Source organism: Mastomys coucha, unplaced genomic scaffold (assembly GCF_008632895.1).
Source record: "Mastomys coucha isolate ucsf_1 unplaced genomic scaffold, UCSF_Mcou_1 pScaffold8, whole genome shotgun sequence".
In the NCBI taxonomy this organism is placed as follows: domain Eukaryota; kingdom Metazoa; phylum Chordata; class Mammalia; order Rodentia; family Muridae; genus Mastomys; species Mastomys coucha.
The window spans coordinates 33,463,953-33,486,085 of record NW_022196914.1 but is presented as its reverse complement, the minus strand read 5'-3'; the positions used below and the strand labels follow the sequence as shown (position 1 = coordinate 33,486,085).

General features: G+C 43.5%; 1 long non-coding RNA gene across 1 annotated transcript in view; it reads left to right on the top strand.

Annotated features, from left to right (window-relative positions):
- LOC116083730 overlaps window positions 1–10,215 on the top strand; it is a 13,097-nt gene extending 2,882 nt beyond the window's left edge. The window contains exon 2 of the long non-coding RNA XR_004115890.1: window positions 9,652–10,215. This is a non-coding gene — a long non-coding RNA (uncharacterized LOC116083730). The remainder of the gene's footprint in view (window positions 1–9,651) is intronic.
- Window positions 10,216–22,133: the final 11,918 nt, after the last annotated feature.

Sequence of the window (22,133 nt, the reverse complement as noted above, 5' to 3'; positions counted from 1 at the left end):
ATATATATATATATATATATATATATATATATATATATATATATATATATCCTGCTCCTTAAGGAGGAGTCCATGTATGTCAGCCAGATTTTAGTAAGTATAAAGTTACCTATAAAGACACTATAAAGACATAAGTAAACTTGGAAAGAAGCAAAATTTATTTTGATGCATGGGCTTGAAGGTCTGTGTCTGCTCTTGAGGCCATGGTGCTAGCACATCATGGTGGGAATACATGTCTAGAGCATTATATTCACCTCTTTGTCAAGAAATGAAAAAGGAAAAGAAGTGAACAGTGTTCTGTAACCTAATTCAGTTCATGCCTCTCATGACTCAAATGACTCCCACTATGGTCTGTCAGTGGTGCTACCCTCTCCAAAGTACCACATTTAGCATGAGTCTTCCCATCCTAGTCCAACCTAGAAACTCCCACTTTCGAGAACACTCCAGATCCAAGCAAGAGTTTCAGGAATTGCTATCCTTGAAATGGATATGGCTTTTTTTTTTTTAATGAAAATTCAAGACTAAGGAACAACTTAAAAGCTTTTCAGGCTCCTAAGCATACATTGTTACATTATAACAAAGATGGAGTCATGGCCACTGTGCTCCAGTCACTGAGGTTAGGGAACCATCCCAAGCATTTACACTGGACATGCACATCCAGAAGAGTTCTTGAACTCTTGGAAGTTACCTCTTCAAGTTATCTTCCAAGCTATCAACCTTTAACATTAATCAAATTACCTCCTTATAAAGAAGAGACAATGATTTTCATGACTCTGTCCTTTCAACAGAAGATGCTAGACTTCTAAAAATCTCCATTTTGGTTTGACAGTGTTCATACCTTCCAGTCTGCACAGGTTATTAGAAAGTGATTTCAGATAACTGGATAAAACAAGAGTTTGCTGGCTTTTAATTTCTGAAAAAGGAACTGGGCGAGGCTGCCTTGCTGCAGAGATCTGCAGAGATGCCCCATAAGAAAGAGTTCCAGGGTGGTCAGGCACTTCAATGTCTTTAGCACCAAAGCGGCTGTATTAGTATTGTGCTGGTTGTGAATTCTTAATTGTATAAATTTCAATGTGGAGTGGACAAGTGCTAGGGAAAATTGGGATTTTTGCATCCTTGGAAGAACCCAAATATGTAAACACCCTGTCATGTAGGAGAAAGTGTGTGTGTGTCTTATTGAAAAGGGAAAAATAATTTAGAGAGATGAGAGGATCGCAGGAGGAAAAGCTGATATTCTTCTGCTATAACGGATAGCCCCAAGTTGTAGAGGCCATTATTTCATGCATTTTCAGAGCAAATGAACTTGACAGATGGCCGTGTCACCCAAACCCCCACCTACCAACTTGATTATGCAGAAAACAATACAATAGAAAAGAAATCATTACTGAAGGAACCTGGTTAGTCCACAGAGGGCTGGGGAATGCAGAAGAACAAAATTACAGTGGTGGAATTGAACAGCAAGAATGCATTTAACATAAAGTGGGTTACTGCAAGGCAATCAGTCATGGCTAAAGCTATTGTCTGGGCTTGCTTGCATGGTATATGAAGTAATCCGTCATCTCCCACAGAATTTATGCTTAGTTTATAGGAGAGAACTACAAAGGTTGCACCAGGACATGTTTGGATAGTCTTAAGTGCTTCAAGTATGGGCCCCAGAAGTGAAACAGGGAGCCCTTTAGGATGTTCCAGTGTCTCCCATGTCACAAGATGTTTCCATCTGACATGTACCTGACAGGGCTGCTTGGGAGAGTGCAGGAATCAGCTCCAGCACACATTGCAGCCAAAACACACATTAAAGTACCAATGGAGGAAATGAGGTCAGGGTCAGGGCTTTCCAAATGTTAAAAAAAAGGACTGCTGCAAATTTAGGGTGATCACATTGTCTGTGCCAGTATATATTCTTAGAACTGTTGACTATAAATACACAAGGACTGTCACTGAGTTAACAATCACAGGCAAATGGCTCAATTGTGTTATATTATACAAAGGGTGATATTACCTAGTGTCTAATATAGTCCAGAAATCCTATTGGAATAGCAGTTGGCAGTTGGTGACTACCAAGGGATGAAGCCTCTTTTTTGCTTTAGAGGCATGGCCACTGCTAGGACTATGTCCCAGTAGAGAACCAACACTGACTTTTTAAGAACTCTTCTTTTCCCCTGCTTCCTTCCTGAAAACTGATGGAATTTAACCACATTTATTCCCTTCAGAATGTCTTCTCTTCCACCTCAAATACCCTTTGTACCCATTGCTACTCCTTAGAGGAAGCCAGCAACATTGATACAGTTTGTTCATAGCTCTGGAAGACAAAAGCCACCTATGCACTTTGCACTTCTGCTGTCCCCAGAACCATCTCCTAGTTGAGATGGAGTCAAGGCAGTCAGGTTGAGGTGTCTTGGGAGATGCTTTACTTCCATGGTAAGACAGTGGGCTAGTCTCACTCCTCTTCATAGCTGTCATCTGTCATGCTTATATATATATATGTATATATAAGCTTATATATATACATATATATATGGAATAAGCCTGCATATCAATAATTCCATGTGCACCACATCCCCTTGTAAATGAACATTGGATTTATAGCCACTCAGGTATTAATATATTAAGTTAATATGCCATTTAATATAAGCATATGTAATATTAATATTATGAAACAATATACTGCATATAGTATCTAATATGTTAGTATTTAATGCAAGTAACAGTTTGTTATTTTTAGCCAACTATCAATTACTAATATTATGGGGTTATTTTGAATCAGTCTCACATAGCTAAGGCTGACTTAGAACCTGTTGTGTAGTTAAGGATGGCCTTGAACTCCTGATCTTTCTGCCTCTCCTTTCGAAGTGGAATTTCAGTGGAATTACAAGTGTGCACTACTATGGACATCTCTTAAGAATTATTTACAACTTTGAGAATGCTAAAAGAATTTTTTGAAAGCATTCTGTATCTTCCATTATTTGTGTCTCTTCTTTCAGAGACAGCGGTGGTAATTTCCTCCTATACTTGCCTAACGAGAGGAAATCTCTTGATCCTGTGATGACAGCCATTAGTATCCATGTCACACTAAAGAAAACAAAATTTGCTCTACATTTTTATGTCACTGAAATAGCCCTGTTTTGAAATGCTAGTCACCCAGGCATCTGTAAGATGTGTTTCCAGATCCAAAGCTGAATACAGAGTAGAGACAGTGTTCTCCTGAGCAGCTCACAGAAAACTTCATTTGCTATTCATTCTGAACTGTGTGTGGTCACGTGTGCATTTGTAAAGTGGAAATGCTGCCTGCTAGGCCAACAACATAGTAGGACCTGGAAACGGGACCCTAAGGCTACCAGACTCTAGTGAGATCTCCCCAGATTCTGGTGATGGCTTCATATGACATTCCAGGCACAATCACATGCCTGTGAGACCATATACGAACAGCATCTCCATGCAGATAAATACTGGAAACTGGACCCTCTTGACCAGGTAGGAAGGAACCCAAACCCTACATGTAGAACCATCTAGGTGGACTTCAGCTGTTGAGAATACCTCAGATTTTTTTACTGGTCTAAAACTCTTGTCCTCATGTTTTTGCCTCCAGAATGTTTGAATTACAGTCCTGATACCCTACACTTGGTTAACAGGAAGTTTATCCAAGGTTCACAGAGTCAACAGCCTTTACTTGCATACAGGACAGGTGCTGAGTTCATCAACCTCGTTGCTGGAGGACTGTGGGAAACTCAGCTGCACTGCCTACTGCCTGCCCCACATTTACCACAGACCTCACCATGACAGTCCATGGCTCCTCCAAAGATGTCTACATTCTCCACACTTCCTCTACCCAAACCTCTCAGCCTAATTGTTTTATTTCTGCAAGTATCATAATTTGGATCTTAAATGCTTCCCAGGACCACTCATAGAAACATCTCCTGGAATGCAGAGTCAGGAGATGGTAGAATATTTTTTGTTATTTGTATTGTTTTGTTTTGTTTTTGAGACAGGGTTTCTCTGTATATCCCCGGCTGTCCTGGAGCTCACTCTGTAGACCAGGCTGGTCTCGAACTCAGAAATCCTCCTGCTTCTGCCTACCAAATGCTGGGATTAAAGGCATGCACCACCACCACCTGAGTGAGATAGTAGAATGTTAGGGAGTCAGGCTCAGTGAAGTCAAGGAAATCACTGGAAAACTCACGTGAGGGGGAATTATATACTCCCAATAATGTACTCCAAATTATATAGTCCCTATGCCTTATTCTGCCAAAGCAATAGGACCAATGGATGATGGGATTAACACTCCAAGATGATGAGCCAAAATAAACCCTTTTCCCTTTTAGGGTGATTAGCCCATGCACTTGTTATGGTAGCTGAAGTTTGACCAGTTGCCTGCCTGTGACTGAGTCTCTGGACAGTGCTTTCTTACCTAACTTTCCTACACATAGCTCCTGAATTTTCCTCTTCCCTGGGACACAGGACTTGCTCTTGAAAACAGTCAGGACCCTTAATTGTGAAAACAGGACCAAGAACTGTTTACTTTACCTTTTTCTAGCTCTATTATGTACCCTTCTTGGTTACACATGAGCAAAAGGCTGACACACTCTAAGTACACCTTTAAACCCACAGCATCTCCTAAAGCTCAGCGAATGAATCCCATGCCTGCATTTCAACACTGAGAGTCCTTGACCATGGAGGACCCTAAGTCACAAATGATTGTCACTGGTCAACTTCAAGAGGGCTGCATGGCCCCAGCATTTCCACCAAATGTTTGAGTACATGCCAAACTTTCCTTGAGAGCATACCAAACTCACATGAAATTCAAAATATAAATAAATCTGTGTTGAAGAATGAAGACTGCTTCTCCAGATCCAGAGCACAAGGCTAACCATTGGGTTAGCTATGTCACAAATGACTGTAGAATAAAGATAGGGATGTATTCCTGATGATTGTCTGTCTGTGATGGAATAGAGGCAGGGAGTTGTCCTCCTGATTGTCTGTCTGTGATAGACAACAGTAGTTTAACTATTATCAGAATCTCAGAAGTTACCAGAAAGATGGTCTGTCAAGGGTGTCTTGCACAAAGAGCTCTCTTTATATCTGTTCCAAGAGTCTGCTCCCACTGCATGTCAACCTCACAGAAGCTACCATCCAGATTGGACTATTAGTGGCCTCATAGACACATTCTCTCCCTTGCAAAGGATGTCAAGCAATTGTTAGCTGAAGAAGAGAAAAAAACAAGAAGACAGAGCTCAGAGATTGGTGCAGGTGGTTTTTGCTGGTCATGAGTCATTATGTAGAGGTCCACATACCTGTGAACTGTCTGGTTAGTTGGGGACCATAATTCAGACAGTTTGGTGCAAGTTATTGGAATGCATACCCTCCTTTAAAAAATAAAGAGGATGCTCACTCACTGAGCCAGAAGCAGGGTTTCTTTTATAGGATCCAAACTTGAGTTCTCCAATAGTAATGGTCAGTCTCCTTCTAGTCACTGCCAGATTCAGTCAAATTAAATAGACAACATAGCCACAGTGTGTTAAGGATCAATGATGTTTTGTTTCAATTGTCAGCTTGATGGCATTCATGAGGCTCACCTTGGATATATTTCCAGATAGATTTAACTGAAGAGAGAAGACTGATACTAAATATGGTTTGTCAGAATGCCATGGCTGGAGTCCCAGACTGGGGAAAAAAAAACACAGGAGGAGGCCAGTTGAGAGCTAGAGCATGCATTACCCTTTCTTTGATTCCTGGTCAGCTGTGATGTGAGGAGTCGCCGCAATATGACTTCACCACCATGAACTCTGCCATGCCTCTTCTACCAAGATGAACTGTACCTCTTCAGACTGTGAGCCAGCACACTTCTCTTCCTGTGAGTTGCTTCTCTCAGGATGTTTTCACCACAGTGATAAGAAACATAACAAATACAGGACTCAATGTTTAGAGTTGAGTTGTATATGTTTGGAGGAAATCTGCTAGGCAGATTTCATATGTTTTTCATATCAAACCATTGAACACTAGGCAGCACAAATGATATTGGCATGTTTATTCCCTTTAGCTCAGGAGGCCATCAATCAGGAATAACCTCATTTCTTCCACAAGCTCCAGACAACACTGATCCTAGCTCATCTCTCCTCTAGATCCCCATGTTGTCTGGTCCATAGTAACATCACTCTATTTCTGTCTTCCAAAGCTATTCAGGCATCTTCTCTGAACTCTTCTCTGGATCTCTAAGATGTGTCCCACAAGACACATCTGTTGAGATCTAAGCCTCACTGTCACATTGTCACCTGTCACAAAAGGATAAATAAGATTAAAATATGTCATAGGTATGTCTTAATTCTCAATTTAGAACCCCAAAGACCCTTTACCTAAAACAGCTGTCTCAAAAGACCATGGGGACTAGAGGGAACAGTACTCAGCCACATAACTCTGAAGGGAAGTGCCTAACCACTGGAAGAAAGTAAAGATTTTCTTCTTTCATGATCCAGGTGTGAGTTATATCCAGCCCAAGTAGTTCTCCCTGAACCCTGTAGTGAAATCCATTGGTGTTTATGATATCACTCCCTTCTTATTTGAGACCTGCCACTCAGTGTTTTGTGTGTCAAAAATTTAAATTGTCCATGTTTGTGTGAGTTGGACATCAGCTTTCACTTGTGGACAATCTCAAATGTTCTGAGACTAGGATCATGAGAGTCAGTCAGCTTGAAGTGTGAACTTCACTGGGGTCCACTTGGAGCCTCTTTTGTGAAGCCCTTTTAAGGGGGATACAAGTTCAGGGCTCTGCTCTTTCTCTCTCCAGCTCCATCCACATCTATATATTCCCTCTCCATCTTTTTCTTCTATTTTCCCTCAGTCTCTCTTCCTCTGTGTATCTCTCTCCAAACTCCCTTTCTCCTCCCCTTCTGTTCTGTTTTTCTGTCTCTATACAGCATGTCTTTTGATCTGAAGTTAGTGACTATTGGGTGAGCTTTTAGCTGTAGGCTCTCATCAAAGTCTTGTGTTTTTTTTGTAATCTAGAAATCTCTCTTCATGTCTGTGAAGCCAGAGTGCCTCATGCTTCAACTTGCTGGGACTAAAGGGTGTTCTCATCAGAATGCCAGAACAGCCCTGGTAGCTAAGAGAAGCAAGGAGTCTAAATTCCTTAATTCACATCTTCATCTCTCTTCCACTCAGCTAGAATCCATGATGAAGCCCTAGGTGTTCTGTTGAAGCCACACAAGCAAACAGACCTCTGAAAGCATTTCTGGAAGGACTTCATGGAGTCTCAGTTAAGGCTCCTACTTTCTCCTCTGAAGCCCGTATACTGTTAAGCATCTCTAATGTTTCTCAGAGTGGCTTGACATCATTCCTTCATGACATTATGTCACCACAAAATGATCTTGGAAACTTGGAGTGAATGCCCAACATGTCCTCTAGTTGGGCAGGCTGCAGGGCACATGCTTGGACCTTCAGTGTAGTATTTATACTTAAATACAAATTAGGTTCAATACATCCCATATTCCCTGGTAACACTCAAACAAGAATATTATACCAGAGTGATGTTCACATGCCATGTGCCACTTTTCTGCGAGTAAGCTAGTGTTCAGCATTTCCTGGGCTTTTGGAGCAACAGAATCCACTCACTGGGGAGAAGTAGAGACACAACTCCTTTTTACTTAAGCACATGTCAAAACTTGTGCCACTTATCTGTCTGTCTGTCTGTTTACATGCTGTCTGTCTGTCTGTCTGTCTATCTATCTATCTATCTATCTATCTATCTATCTATCTATCTATCATCATTGTCATCTATTCATCACCTATCTATCTATGGTCTATCTATTGATATCTCTCTCTTTCTCTATCTAATTATTTTATGTGTGCAGCTGTGTGTGTGTGTGTGTGTGTGTGTGTGTGTGTGTGTGTGTGTGTGTGTGTGTATGAAGGTGCACATGATACAGATGTAGAAATCAGAGGCTAACTTTGGCTGTTGGTTCCCATCTGCCATGCTGTTTGAAGAAGGATCCCATTCTTTGCTTCACTGATGTGTACTTCAGGCTAGCTGTCCTGTCCTGCAAGCTTCAGGGGTTCTGATGTCTCAAGTACCCATCATGCCTCAGAAACACTGGAATCATGGGCTAATGTTTCCAGGTCTGGCTTTTACATGTGTTATTGGGGTTTGAATTGGGTCTTTACACTTGTGTGATAAGCACTATACTAAGTCAGCTTTCAGGCCCCAAGTTTGTACTAGTGAAGTCAATGCTCAGTAAACAGGGCACGGCCATCAGGTACACTAATTCTCTGCAATGAGGAGTGGAAATATAAAAGAGAGCCTGAGGCTCCACACAGTTATCAAAAAGCCAGAGCTCTTCATTTAGTAGAGGAATGCATATACACAAAGCTAAATCACTCCCAGAAGCCTAGAGACTAAGTCACCATAGGATCCTGGTCCACAGGCCTCAGCACAGGTGACCTCTTTATTAGAGAGCTGAGGCTTACACACAGATCCATATTAAGGTTCCATGGAAGAATTGACATCAAAGGTTAGATATCTCAGATAGGAGGGACCAGGCCTACCTAGCGTCCAGCCAGATTTAGAATCCTGGATCAGCACCCTGACCAGCAGGTTCCTAGATGCAGAAGGTAGGCTCCCCAGAAGAAGTGGATGCAAACTCAGCAGGGGGAGATATAAATGTGCCTCTACCATCAACATAACAAATGCTATAAGTGTGTGAAGTTCAACACTCAACAACCTATTGCTGGTAGAAGTCTGCTTTACGCTTGAGGTCCTGTAGAAGGGATTGTTAAGAAAGTGCTGTTGTATTAGCAGAGCTTGGCTTTCTCATGGTAACTTCTAGATGCCTGTGTCCCCATAGACTGCCAGAGGTGCTAATATCCCAGACCTAAAAATATGCCCTCACAAAGCCCAATCCTCTTTTCTGAGCTGACCTGTACACATATCTTCATCTTGAGGCCAATCATTCAGTCATCCAACAGGTCATGACCATGATTAATGGCACCAGAATTGTACATGTTCAGAATATGTTCAGACATTTCACCTTTTCTTGTTGGGCTTATAAGCTACTGGGCAGCAAGCTGTAGAATGGTGCATAATTATATAGAGAAACAAGTAGGTAGAGACACGCCCTGGGAAGAGGATGGCAGGTAGTGCTGAAGGTCAGAGTCATCTGAACAGCAAGGGCAGAGGCAGCGGTGGTCAGAGGGCAGATCTAAAGAGAGAGCACAGAAATAGGTCACCCAGACAAGGGTGACAGATGGCATTTGGGAATAAGTGTTGAATGGTGAATGGTGGCCTGCCATCTGTACCCACAGGCCAGGCAGACTAGACAAGAGTAACAAAGAGAAATAATCACATGTGCCCTGTGTGTGGAGGGGATCCCAGGAGTCCACTGCAGCTGACAACAGAGCAAGTACAGCTTGAGAGGCTGGGTGGAAAGAGGCTCAGGAGAGGGTGGTGTTAAGAGCACCTGTCCCTCGGTGCATAAAGGAGGGGAGTCATGGTCTGTGGAGGAGCAGAATGCTATGCAAGGTTTAGGAAGGGCTGACCAGTGCTTGTTCAGAGGCAACATCCTCTATATGGTAACTCTATCACCAGTTCCCCAGATCATAGGTTTAAGGATCCTCAGTGTAGAAGTATCTACTTAGACTCATTTTCAAATTCATTGTTCATTTCAGAATGCTTTGTGAAGGGAGGTACTCATCATGGTCCTATCACCACCACATGGACATACCAACCAGGCTGCTGTAAATTTATGGCTTCCCTATGACCATGAATACATATACTGGGCAACTGTATGGGATGGAGAAGGATTGTGGCCATCACCCACAGGACAACAGCATCATGGGCTTCCTCAACAGGATGTTCTCTTTTCCCATAGATGAATACTGAGGTAGAAAACAGCTCTCTATCTCTAAGGGCATCACAGGGCATCCAGAGCCCCTGTTCATCCTCAACCCACGTGAAGCAGGCTGCAGGACAGTTGAACAACTATCAGACATGTGCTCTACTCTGGAAGTAGCACAGGGTCAACACTGTATCACTGCATTGGAAGTAGGGCTACCTGACCTGTGCCTTGCCATCACCTGTAACAGTCATCCCTGCCCTAGAGCACTCCACTGTTTTATCCTCACCCATTTGCAAAGCAGCAGAGGTACAGGGATACAGACAGTCCAGGGGAGATCCATCTCTGCCCAGAGCATGCGTTTGCATGACAGTAGGTCAATAAAGCCATCTTCATATATCCAGAAAGTGTGTCCTTGTGGAGGAGCCAAGGACAGCTCGATCAGAATAACTTTTTTAAAATAGTGACATAAGTATCTATCATTTCACTATATATGAATTTTTTAATATTTCCAATATAGACGATGCTGAATGTGGAATTTCAGAAGATACGGCTCCACTTAGCCTGGGGGCCTTTTGATTCCACTAAAGCGTTTTTTATCAGGTTTCATCAGCCTTATTGGAAGATGGGGACAGGGCCTTATTGGAAGACGAGTGGAAATTTGTCAAGCATTTACCCATGCTATCTGTCTTGAGCACAATTCACTGAAGACTTAATTATGGCAGTGGGGCTTGCATGTCAAGAGCCCTGAGATGTTGTCCCCTGAAAAAAAATGTGTGGGTGAGTGCAGGTTCAAACTCTTCACCATGTGGAGAGATGGGAGGCTTAGAGCAAGCAAGAAAGATTATCATTATTCTCATAGGAATATGGGTGGAATCTTCCCTGGGGATAGATGAAAACCATCAGCGTTTGCATTCTGGGCACAGAGAGATTGAAGTCAACACTGAAAATGACTCTTACCAGTGTGAGCAAGTATCACAGGCAATTTCTTTCCTCAAGGATAAAAGGAACTTTCCAGAATAGGTCTGTGCTTGGTAGTAGGATGAAGAAAATATAGAAAAACACACTTTGGGTGGGTTTTTGGAGACTGGACAGGATATTTGAATATTACAGGGGCCCTAGTGGCATGGAAGAAGGTTTCTGTGTCTGACCTTTAATGAGAGCATCCCAAGTGTGTCCAGTCATGACTATATATAGCCAGAGATATCTATGACTGAGGCCCAACACAGTATTGTGAACTTAGTAAGAACACAGTGGCATAATTTTGCTAATTAGACTGCAATGTGAACTTTGTAGAAGACATTGTCATAGGGTAATATATCAGGACTTTTAGCCCATTGACCACAGACTAGAAGGTTCTCTGACACCTCAAGCTTGTTATAAAATATTGGTTTTCAGAACTACTAGAATATGGTTGGTCCTGATGAAAGCTTTTGCTAAAGGCTACTATTTTGGATGATGACTTCAGCTGGCTGGAAAAGAAGCACAGAATTTAACAGAGAAAAATAAAACAGGGGATGTTAGTTTACCATGTTTCTCTAATGTAGGGGAATTTGGGAGATAAGAACCATAGGCTTTGATGGGGGAGCAAGAACAGCTGGGAGAGATGGGCAGGTGCCATACATACCATGGGCGATGGACAGAGTTGAAGGTTCAGAGGAACAGTATCAAAAAGAAAAACATGAGGGAAGCTTCAGGTCACCAAGGGGAAAAGCTTCAGCAGGGGAAAAGGTCACCAAATATCATGGCTGACTTCTCCTCTGATGTCCTAACAGTTTTTTCCATGTTGGACTTGCAAATACATTTATATGTGTGAGAATGCTTCAGGATTTGACTACATGCAACCCAGGGCAAGACAGATGGGCTCCTCAGGGCTCAGATCCTTCTCTCATGATGCAGACATGGACATTGTATGACAAATTGTAGAAATGGAATGCCTCTAGTCTCAGGATCCAGGAGGCAGTCTCTTTCTGAAGCAAGATTCATCTATATGAAGTACACACACACATACACACACACACACACACACACACACACACACACACACACACACACACTGCTGCTACTGCTGATGTTGGAACCTCCAGTCTTGTTACTAGCATCAGCAGAGCCAGAGAGCTTAACAACCCCATGAAAGGCTGAGCTAAGGAATTTTAGCTATTGATTTCTCTGCAGCATGAAGATGTGATGTATAATCCCCACAGAGCAAAGACACAGCTGCATGAAGACCACATTTTCCAAGCAAACTCTGCATGTGTGGCTGAGGGACTTGGAGAACCTGATGAACATCTGCCTATCAGAATCTAAACTCATGGCAAATGTCAACAGTCTTTATGAATGTGGACAGATATTCAGCTATCACAATAGAGCTCAAATATAGGCACCAGTCATTGTAAGCAAAACAGTGCAGACTCCAGCTGGACTGGAGGTAACACCATTCCTCAACTGCAGTGTTCAAACATTCCAGTGTTCCATACTGCTGAACAACCTCTGTTTAGCTGCACTTTGGTGGAAATATGTATCATCTGGCCTGTCAGTCACTGATGTGGCCACCATTCTGTAAAGGTAGGTCTTGCATGAGCCCATGTGAGAGGTTCTGGAGAAAGTAGATGAACTAGAACATAAAGAGAAAAGGAATTGTGAAGCTCAGACTGGGTGGGCACAGGATGTTAGTACACAAGTAAACCAAATTATTTATACTTCTATAGTAAGTCAAGAATTGAAGTAAGGGCAGAGTGACAATATAGGATGAATTATCCTGCAAGAAAATTACAGGTGGGAAGTTGAAAGCACTGAATACCAGGAAGTGAAGACCACAACCCAGAAATCTTTAGCATTAGCCACAGATTGGGTTGAATACATGCAGTGGGAATTTTGTTCCCAGCATGTATGCCATAGAGTGAGGCAAAAATAGAGGCTGGGCAGTGTGAGAGACATTGGTGTTCCTGCAGGGCTAAAGGGGGCTCATTACACACCACTGTTCAAATGAGGCACAAAAAAATTCCAAGATGCAGAGGGCTCTGGGAAATGTACATGGTGATATTTCCACTGACACACTCCAGGTAGAACAAAATCATACCTGAAATATCCCCAAAGTTAAATATCCCCTTCTGTGGATAATCTTTACCATTCAACACTCTCCAGGGAAAGGAAACAGAATCCATACTTTTATACCATTATGGCACCAATCAAACACTACTTGTCATGGAAAGAAGAAAAAAAAAAAAAACTTCATAGTTAAGAAAAAGAAATGAGTTGGCAGAGCAGACCTTGAGAAGAGATGGACCAGATGTTGCATTTACAGCAGAGATTATGAACATAGTCAACGAAAATGTGACCTGATATAGAGGCAAGGAGTGTCAGAGAGGAAGCCACTACAAACTTAAACTGTGTTTGGAAGTGGAAAGAGGTGCTGCTTTGCTGCTTAGCTCCACAGCACAGAGGAGATGGGCTTAGGAAAGAGGCACGAAGCTGATGGATTGGTAGAACATCATTGATTTCTCAGACAACATCTGACAAGAATTTGTCCCCTCACAAAAGTTACTAGAAGTGCTCACAGGTGTTCCTCACTCAGGACAATATTTATAGATGCTCATGCAGGTCTGCAGTTGAAAAAAAAAAAGGTCACTGAGTATAGGAGCCATCAGAGCAGCCAGAATTGGGCCATCCTGTTATCCTGGGCATATGTTTTTGAAGTTGTCTGTATTGTTTACCTCTCCTAAGCCAGACCGTGGCCTGTTTAGCTATAAACAGCAGGCAATCAGTTGCCTGCTGAACCTAATACCCTATCATGTGAGGGAGTACTGTCAACTTTAGCTTCTTTTTGACATATGACACATGCCTAACTATGGGGGCTTTCATAATATGATACCATGTGAAGGGGTCATGTTTGACATATGACACATGCCTAGCTATGGGGGCTTTCATAACATGACACCATGTGAAGAGGTCATGTTTGACATATGACACATGCCTAGCTATGGGGGCTTTTATAACATGACACCATGTGAAGGGGTCATGTTTGACATATGACACATGCCTAACTATGGGGGCTTTCATAACATGACACCATGTGAAGGGTTCATGCTAACAGGAGAGACAACAATCCTCAACATTATCCCAAGGGACTAAATGGAGCTCTTTCCCACAGATTCTTATCAGACTTCGAAAGGTTGGCCAAGGGCTGACCCATACATGATGCTAAAACACACATGGAAGGGTTTCATTCGATGACTCCATGCCACCAGACTGCGGTCACCATTCTTACATTTATGTCCTTATGCATTCCTTCATTCCTCAGACTTGCACCAGGTCCTTCCCATAGGGTGACATCATCTGCTGCAAGAATGAGGGCACTGGTTCACTAGCCAGGCAGAGATTTGACCCCATGGTTCTAACTGACTCAAAGGCTGCCTAGATAGATTCAGTTCCCTCAATCTATCCCAAACTCCTGATCAGGTCTTCCCTATGCTGCCTAGAGTGTTAGAAATATTGTAAAACATGTTTCTCCAGCATCAAGCTGCAAAGAAGAACATTGGAGGCAACATGGAACTCTCTTGGACTGTGGCACACATTGAGTTTGTGCCATGAAGCCAGTGCTGTTGGTGTCCCCTCTCTGTTCCTCAGCCGTTATAGTTTCTGAGAGTCGAGAGCTATGTTCTGCAGGTCACTAGTCACCTAGAGTCCTTTGTTCCCCAGGAACAAGCTCAGCTAACTTTCATATGTACAGCCTCCAATCAAAGATGAACAAGGGTGATGGGTAAACACTGGGGCTTCCTAGAATCATGAGCAGGGCACATGTGAGCCTGTCACTTGGGTCCTAAAGATGGGATTAATTCTTCTTGTCACTGTGGCCTGACCCCCAAGATGTCTTTCCTGGACTCCTTCTCCTCTCCATGAGATCTTCACCCTACTCTAGTTGGCTTCCTGTTCCCAAACTTCTCCCTGGGCCTAAGGGTCTGCTCTTGGGGTTCCACACTGAGATGCACACCATAATTGTAGATACAGGATGCACTCATTTTTCCATTGTAGTTTGAGTGTTACTGTGGGCTCATTATTAGTTGTATATGCTTGTCCCCATTTTCTCCTTCCTTATAAGCTGGAGCCAGGTCCACATTACAGGAGTCTGCCTAATGCCTCTTTTCTTGATTCTCAGGCTTGCGGAGCCCAGGCCAAGCTCAAGAGTGTATCTGATCACTCTGTTCTGCTGCCTATCCATGGAGCCCTAGTTGTGGCTGCATTGCCAGGGTTCTAAAAAAGGGTCTTTGCTTCTTGTCTGCTTAGGGTCCCACTGGCAAGCTTAGGTGCCCAGCCATAAAGTGTCCACTCTCTCCCTAGGTTTGCTTATTTACATCTCCCTCAGAACTGCTAACACCACAAACATCCCACTGTTAGGGCAAACCCTTGATCTTCTGCCCAGAATCCTTTGCACACCTTCTGATCCGATGATCTTAACCCTGTGAAGTTTACTGTGTGGCTACAAATAGATACACATTTGCATATTTGTCAAGCTCAGCCCAGCAGCAAGTGGCAAAGTGAACCACGGGAGGTGGAGATGTCTGCTTTAATTTAACAGGATTTGTGTGTATTTACTTCAACGACTGAAAGAGCTCTATAATTCAGAAAGTGCCTCTGGGTGTACACAGGGCCATCCAACTTCACAGGCCAACAGCAACCAGACTGGAATCTGCCTAACCAATTGAATCAGCCTATGAGTTACATGTATGTGAGGTGCTGTGTGACTGTGTGTGCTGCATCTTCATGGGATGTTCTTAACACTGTACCTCCTATGGGTTACAGTGTGCTGTACTTTCTGTGAGCCACACTGTACATGTGTGCTACCCTGTGTGGGCTGTATTCATTATGAGCCACATGGTGGGTTGAACTCTGGCTATGCTTTAGCAAGCCTTGCTATACACTGTTTATCCTATGTTAGGTGTGCCATATTTGGTGTGACATTGATGGCCAGGATTGTGGCACAGTAAATCCAGCTGCAAGCAGGTCATGGATAACCTGGATCCCAGACTCACTTTGCTTTCGCCTGGAGCATCTCCATGGTGCAATCATTGCACAGCTCACTTTGATTTAAAACAAGAAGGGCTCAATCTTTCTAAATCCTACAGACAACAGCTCATGATCCCAAAGCACAGTTCTCTTTGTTAGATGATGTCTGACCAAAGGTGTGCTCCCCAGGATGATGCTAACCCCAGGTCATGGTGCCATGGAACACAAGAAGGGTCTTGCACTGGCACTGCACCCTACATCACCATGTTGGTTTGTGGTCTCTGTGCTTCAGTCTGGGCCATATTCTCTCATTCCTATGCAGGAGAGGGAATGGGATGCGAACAAGTGCCCAGCTTAAGCCTGTATCACATGTTTGCAGGACAAGTGTTTCTGCCTTCTCAGTGACCTGCAGGGGCTCCACAGAAGTCCTCCTCACACTTGTAATGGCACACTACAATACCCCAGGAGGATGAAAGTGGTCTGTCCATCACTGCCTGCTCCAAAAGCTGTAGGGACAAGCCAGCCCTTCCCCGTGGACACCCTTGCTTTGTCTCATTGAGTCAAAAACCACTGCAAACTTCTCAATTTCTAAGTAAAGTGCAGGAGCACTAAAAGCCTGGCTGAGCATCTCTCCACTCCCTGCTCAGAACAGGCACCAGCTGCTGCCTTCAGTCAGGTCAGGAGATACAGAGACTGACTGGTCACTACTGGGATGGCACCTTATTGTACGCTGACACTCATGTCAACAGTAAAATATTTTAACCTGAAAGAAACATACTGAGACATAGAGATGATACAGGGTGTCAGCTGCTCACTTCCAAATCATATTTTCCTGCATTTGCTTCAGGGCTTTGAAAGAAATAAAATCCCTTAAAGATTAGTTGGAGCTGTTCTGTCTTCCTTCCTGTTTCCCAGGCTCACTCTCTCCTATGTTTCGTATCTGATAACCATCTTCTCAACATTTAACCTGTATATCACTGTGTGGTGCTGAATGGCTCATGTGTATCTTAGTGTAACATGTATTACAAAGTCTCTCTCTCTCTCTCTCTCTCTCTCTCTCTCTCTCTCTCTCTCTTTCTCTCTCTCCTCTCTCTCTCTCACACACACACACAATCACAATCACACATATACACACACATGCATATTCTGCTAGATATTCTTGCTTATATCTCTAGATACATATGGTTTAAATTATTTAGGTTATTTGTGATGAGTTGATTTTAACTCATAATTTTTCTTCTTCTACTTCTACCCCTCTCCTTTCCTCATCTTCTCTTTCTTTCTCCTGCATCCCCTTTCCTGTACCCTCCTACTCCTTCTTCTTCTCCTCTCCCCTCCCCTCTTTCCCTCCCCTCTTCCCTCCTACCCTCTCTTTTCTTCTTCCCTCCCCTCTCCTTCCATTTCCTTCTCTTTTCTTTATTTACACTATAAATAAATTGGACATGCAAAGTTACCATATGTTGGTGATTCCAACTTGGCCTCATCCCTTGTATTACATGACCAGTTACACAGCACCTGAGCTCAGTGTTCTCCTCTGCTCTGAAGTGTAGTCATCCCCATAATACCACAGTGAGTTCCAAGCAACACTGAGGCATGGTCATCTATGCAGCCAACTTGCAGCTACTCCACACCCTCTGTCCTGTGCTGATATCTCTAGAGTTGGACTATAAGCTACCTTTTCCATCTCTACAGCTTGCTGGTTCAAAATGTTACATTTCTCTCAATAGGGTCGTGTGTTAACAATATGGATCTGTGTCTACAAGACAATTTTTTGGTGGCCATTTGAATTTTGGTAAATATTTTTCTTTTCCATCTTTCTGTGTGAAAGACTATGTCTGTGCATGTGTGCGCATCCATGTGTCTGAGTGTAATGCATATATGCCCTGCTCTGCAGGTGGAGGTCAAAGGATAACCTCATATTCTCACCTCCTAGAGATAGGGTCTCTTGTTCTCCCTGTACCTACAAGGCTGGCTGCTCTGTGAGCTAGTGGGCACTTTCCTGTTTTTCCTATCTGTGCCTCACATCTTGCCTTCAAAGTTCTGGGATTTCAGGTGCATCCCACCATGCCTGCCTTGACACTGGTAGTAGTGATTGAAACTCAGCCCTCAGGCTTGTCTATCAAGTGCTTTACCCATTGTGACATCTTCCCACCTCTGCCTATTATTTTACCATATTAATCAATATTAATTATTTTCTTTAGTCTGTTTCATGGTGCATTATGCTGACCCACTTCAGAATATTGAAGCAGCCTGATATTCCTAGAATGGGCCCACTTATTTGTGATCATTGTACATGTTGCTGGCTTCCATTTGATAACATATTGTTTAGGGGGTTGTATCTAGGTTAATAAGATAATGTTGGTCTGTAGTGTACACACATCCACAAGAGTATGTATATGACTTTTTCTAAACTTTCATATCATGACAATACTGGCACCAGAGAGTACTGAATTACTGAATTACAAGTGTTCCTCGCTGTTTCCTAATGTGAATAGTGACCTCGTCACTGTGATTACAGTGTTGAACTCTCTCTCTCTCTCTCTCTCTCTCTCTCTCTCTCTTTCTCTCTCTCTCTCTCTCTTCCCTCTCTCTCTCAGAGCTGTGCAGTATATTTGTCTACCAATTTCCAAGTATGCCCAGTGTCACATCACTCCCCATGTGGGATCATGTTGACAAAACTTACTCTCTCCAGACATGGGAGGCTAAAGCCCAAGATCAAGATCAAGGTGTAGCCAGCTCCTTCTAATGCTTTGCAAAAGAATCTGTGCTCATCCTCCCCCAGATGCTGGGGTGGCTGTCAATTGCTAGCATGCCTTCCATTCTGATTTTCCCTGTCTTCAGCACACTGTCCCTCTGTCCATCTCTTTCTTCTTTTCCTTTCTGCTCTTTTTATGAGGATATTAGACATATAGGATGAGGAAGTCTTCCCTAATAGGGCATTACCATCTGAATAATTGCATCTCAAGGATGCAGCATCAAAGTGACATCACATGCTTAGGGCCCCAGACTAGATTTTAGCATATGAATTTGGGGCATAGTCCAGTCTGTAGCATCCCAGACTGAATACCTGTCCATACTCTGACTCTCCCCATGCCAGAGCAGTCACAAGTGGCTCCTGGATCCTGCTGCTGAATTCTAACGTTGAAGCAAACTGCCATCCACATCACTCACTCCTCACAAGCTGACGTTCAGCAAATATGTGAAGTATTACATCAGACAAGAGTCTGATGCAATTAACAAGTCTGATGTATTAAATAGACACAAGTCAGATGTTCACACTGGCTCTGTGGTGTGACATTGGGCATGTCTGAGCTGTTCATTCACAGAGAGAGCTCTGTCTTTGTAGGCATTCTGATGAAGCCAAGAGGAAGGCTTACAAGTGAAATAGTCTACATCCTGGTAAAAATGATATCAGGAAGACAGGGCTCCTTGTGTATGGAAACCTGAGTGTTTGTACAAGGCCCCAGGATGTCCCTGCATTGTTTACTTAAAGGTGTGGAATAAATGTAGGTCCCAAACCATCACAGTTCTCTTACTGCAAGGTTTATTGGCACTGCAAGATCAGCACACAGGATGAGCACTCTCCATGATTTATGTGAACCTTGTGTTAAACTCACAAAATAAAGACAAGGCTTGGTAGAGTGCACAATGGGCTTTGTGCAGGAATTAAATAAATCACAAAGCCTTTGTGAAGGATTCACCTGCCTTCTTTCTCCCTCCTGTCTCCTGGCTCCTGATAATGCACTTTATAGAGTTAAGTGGGAACAAATTGCCTGTGCCCCCTTAACTCCCTGCAGAGAAATTTGTTCAATTTTACCCCATTCCTTAAATGGCTTTAAAGTTGAATTGAGTGATAGCGTCAAAAAGATGTGTCTGTCCAGGTCTGAACACACAAAACTAGTGCCTGTGGCTTATTTAGAAAAGTCATCTTTGAAGGTATACTTAAGTTAAAATCTAAGGTAAAGTTATGTTGGGCTTGTGTACATGAGATCTAAATCCAACTCCATAAAGACACAGAAGGAGATATGCAGGACAGAAGGCTGTAAGAGAATGTAGCAGAGACAAAGGGACATAGCCACATGCACAGGACCACCTGAGTTTTTTGGAGCCAGCCAGACAAGGGCAGACAATCCTTCCCAGGAAGCTGTGGAGAAAGAGTGGCCTGTGGACACCTTACTTGGGAACTCTTGACTTCCAAAAGCAGAAGAAGCCTTCTCTTGACCCATGTCACCACACTGTAGCCCTGGGTGATGGGGATGTAAGGATAGCAACTCAGTAATATAAGCCAAGAAGGTGCTTAGACAAATGACCAAAGAAGTATGTGAAGAGTCAGACCACCTCAGGTGGCCAGCCCTCTTTATTTCTTAGAAAAAGCAAGGCAGAATAATCCCTTGCCATGCCCCATATGGGACTAAGAAAGCATCCTGAGTATCATGTAGGGTTTATGCCCCTCTCTAAGCACAAATTCATGTTAACAGTTACTATTTCGGCAAGAGCAGACTGGAGGTGGCTCCCACAGTGACTACACGCCTCACACCTAGTGAGCAGGAGCAAGCATCTTGTGTTTGACCTTAAAAAGATTGACCAGGTAGTCTCTAAATGCATCTGCTGACAGCTGGGTACCAGGCTAGGACACTGTGAGCCTGGGGGCTTTGTTTAGTGGAAGTGATGCAGGGAGAAGTGATGTGTGGCTGGATGATTCGTCTCTGCATGTGGTGGGTAAATCAATCCTGCATGGTCTTCTAGCATGAAAACTCATGAAGAAGACAAAAAAGAGTACAGGCATTCACTTTGTTCCTCCTGGCCACGAGCAGAGTCGATGCCCCCATAGTGGTGGAAAGTGTATGCAGCTCCAAGTCCCAGAGTATTCCCAGTCTGAGATGAGTCTGAATCCACAATGCTTGCGTCTTCTGATACATACCTTCCAAAGGACCAGGTAGCCATCCTCTCTATTCCCAGAATCCCATTGTCCTCCTGGTTGGAGTTAAAACAGAGGGGTGACTGGACTGGCAGGGCTGGGACTCACTGTAATATCACACAATTGGAAAAAGAATAAAGCATCATGGGACATTAATGCATGCACTCATGTTTGCCACAGGTTTAAAGACGTTACCAATTTCAGTTACTTTTGTACAGGAAGACCTTACTGCAGCAACTACTCTAAAACAACCAGTGTTAAGCCACTGTTGAAGCCAGTACTCAAGCACAGGCCTTGGCTCTGAGCCTTCTGTACCTTAGGGCTAGGGGACTAGTATACTGATTTATGTCCAGTGAAAATAGTGGCCAGTGCCCAAGATAAGCAAATACAAGGGTGCAGAAGGCATGAGAGTAATGGGGTGAGGGGAGTGAACAAGCCAGCCCACAGGCATGTGTCAGGAATATGTGGTAGGGAAACGAGGTGGAGTCCCTATTTCAATACCCTCATTCCTCAGTGAGTCCTCCCTCAATGTGTGCAGTGGACCTAGGCTTCATCAGCAGAATCTGTGATCATCAGTGCTATTTTAGGCTCTTGGCTTCAGTGGAAGGGTAATAATCTCATCAAGGTCAAAGTGATCATGATGGGGCAGCATCAGAAGCCATGCTATCTGGGAGAAGAGCTCTCCTTTCCCTGTCTGCTGACAGCTAGCAGAGCTGTTTCCTTCCCTGTAGGAGCTTCTAGACTGGTACTTCCCTGTTTGACTTTCAGAGGCAAGGTCAAGAGATCAAGTTCCCAGTAATGGATACAGGGATCTGTTTTCTCACCGCAGGATCGTGAGCCCTCAGCAGTTTGAAGTGTGGCCTGCTAAGCACTTGTTGTCCTAAGTGGCACAGATGCTGAACAGCCGAACATCATGTAAGGCACAAGGAAGGGCGCAGCCAGATGCCTCCCCCCAGGTCTCCCAGATTGCCTGAAATGTGATCTTGTTGGGCCCTGTGTGATGTGGGTAGAATTCCTCCAGCTGAGACCAGGAACACAGATGACCACAGGACACTCTAATTGAAGTACATCTGAAGAGATAAGCTCTCCATTTGTAGGGTGCTTTTGTTTCGCTGAGGGGAAGAAATGGTTCACAAATCCAAATAAAGGGGGTATGAAGAAAGTACATCATCTGTCCAAAACAGGAACAGATATGGCAAAGGAGGGAGAGAGACAAGGTGTCAGAGCTCTTAGCTTGGGTCTCCCCTAATGGACAGCTTAGTAATTCTCCTGGAATGCTCAGTACTAGGGGCCCACAAACACTTGGCAATCCTTGGGGCATGGTGGGACAGCTGAGAGGAGGTTTCAGGCAGATGGATGCTGATTCTGAAGGTGCTTCTGCTGTGGCTAGACTA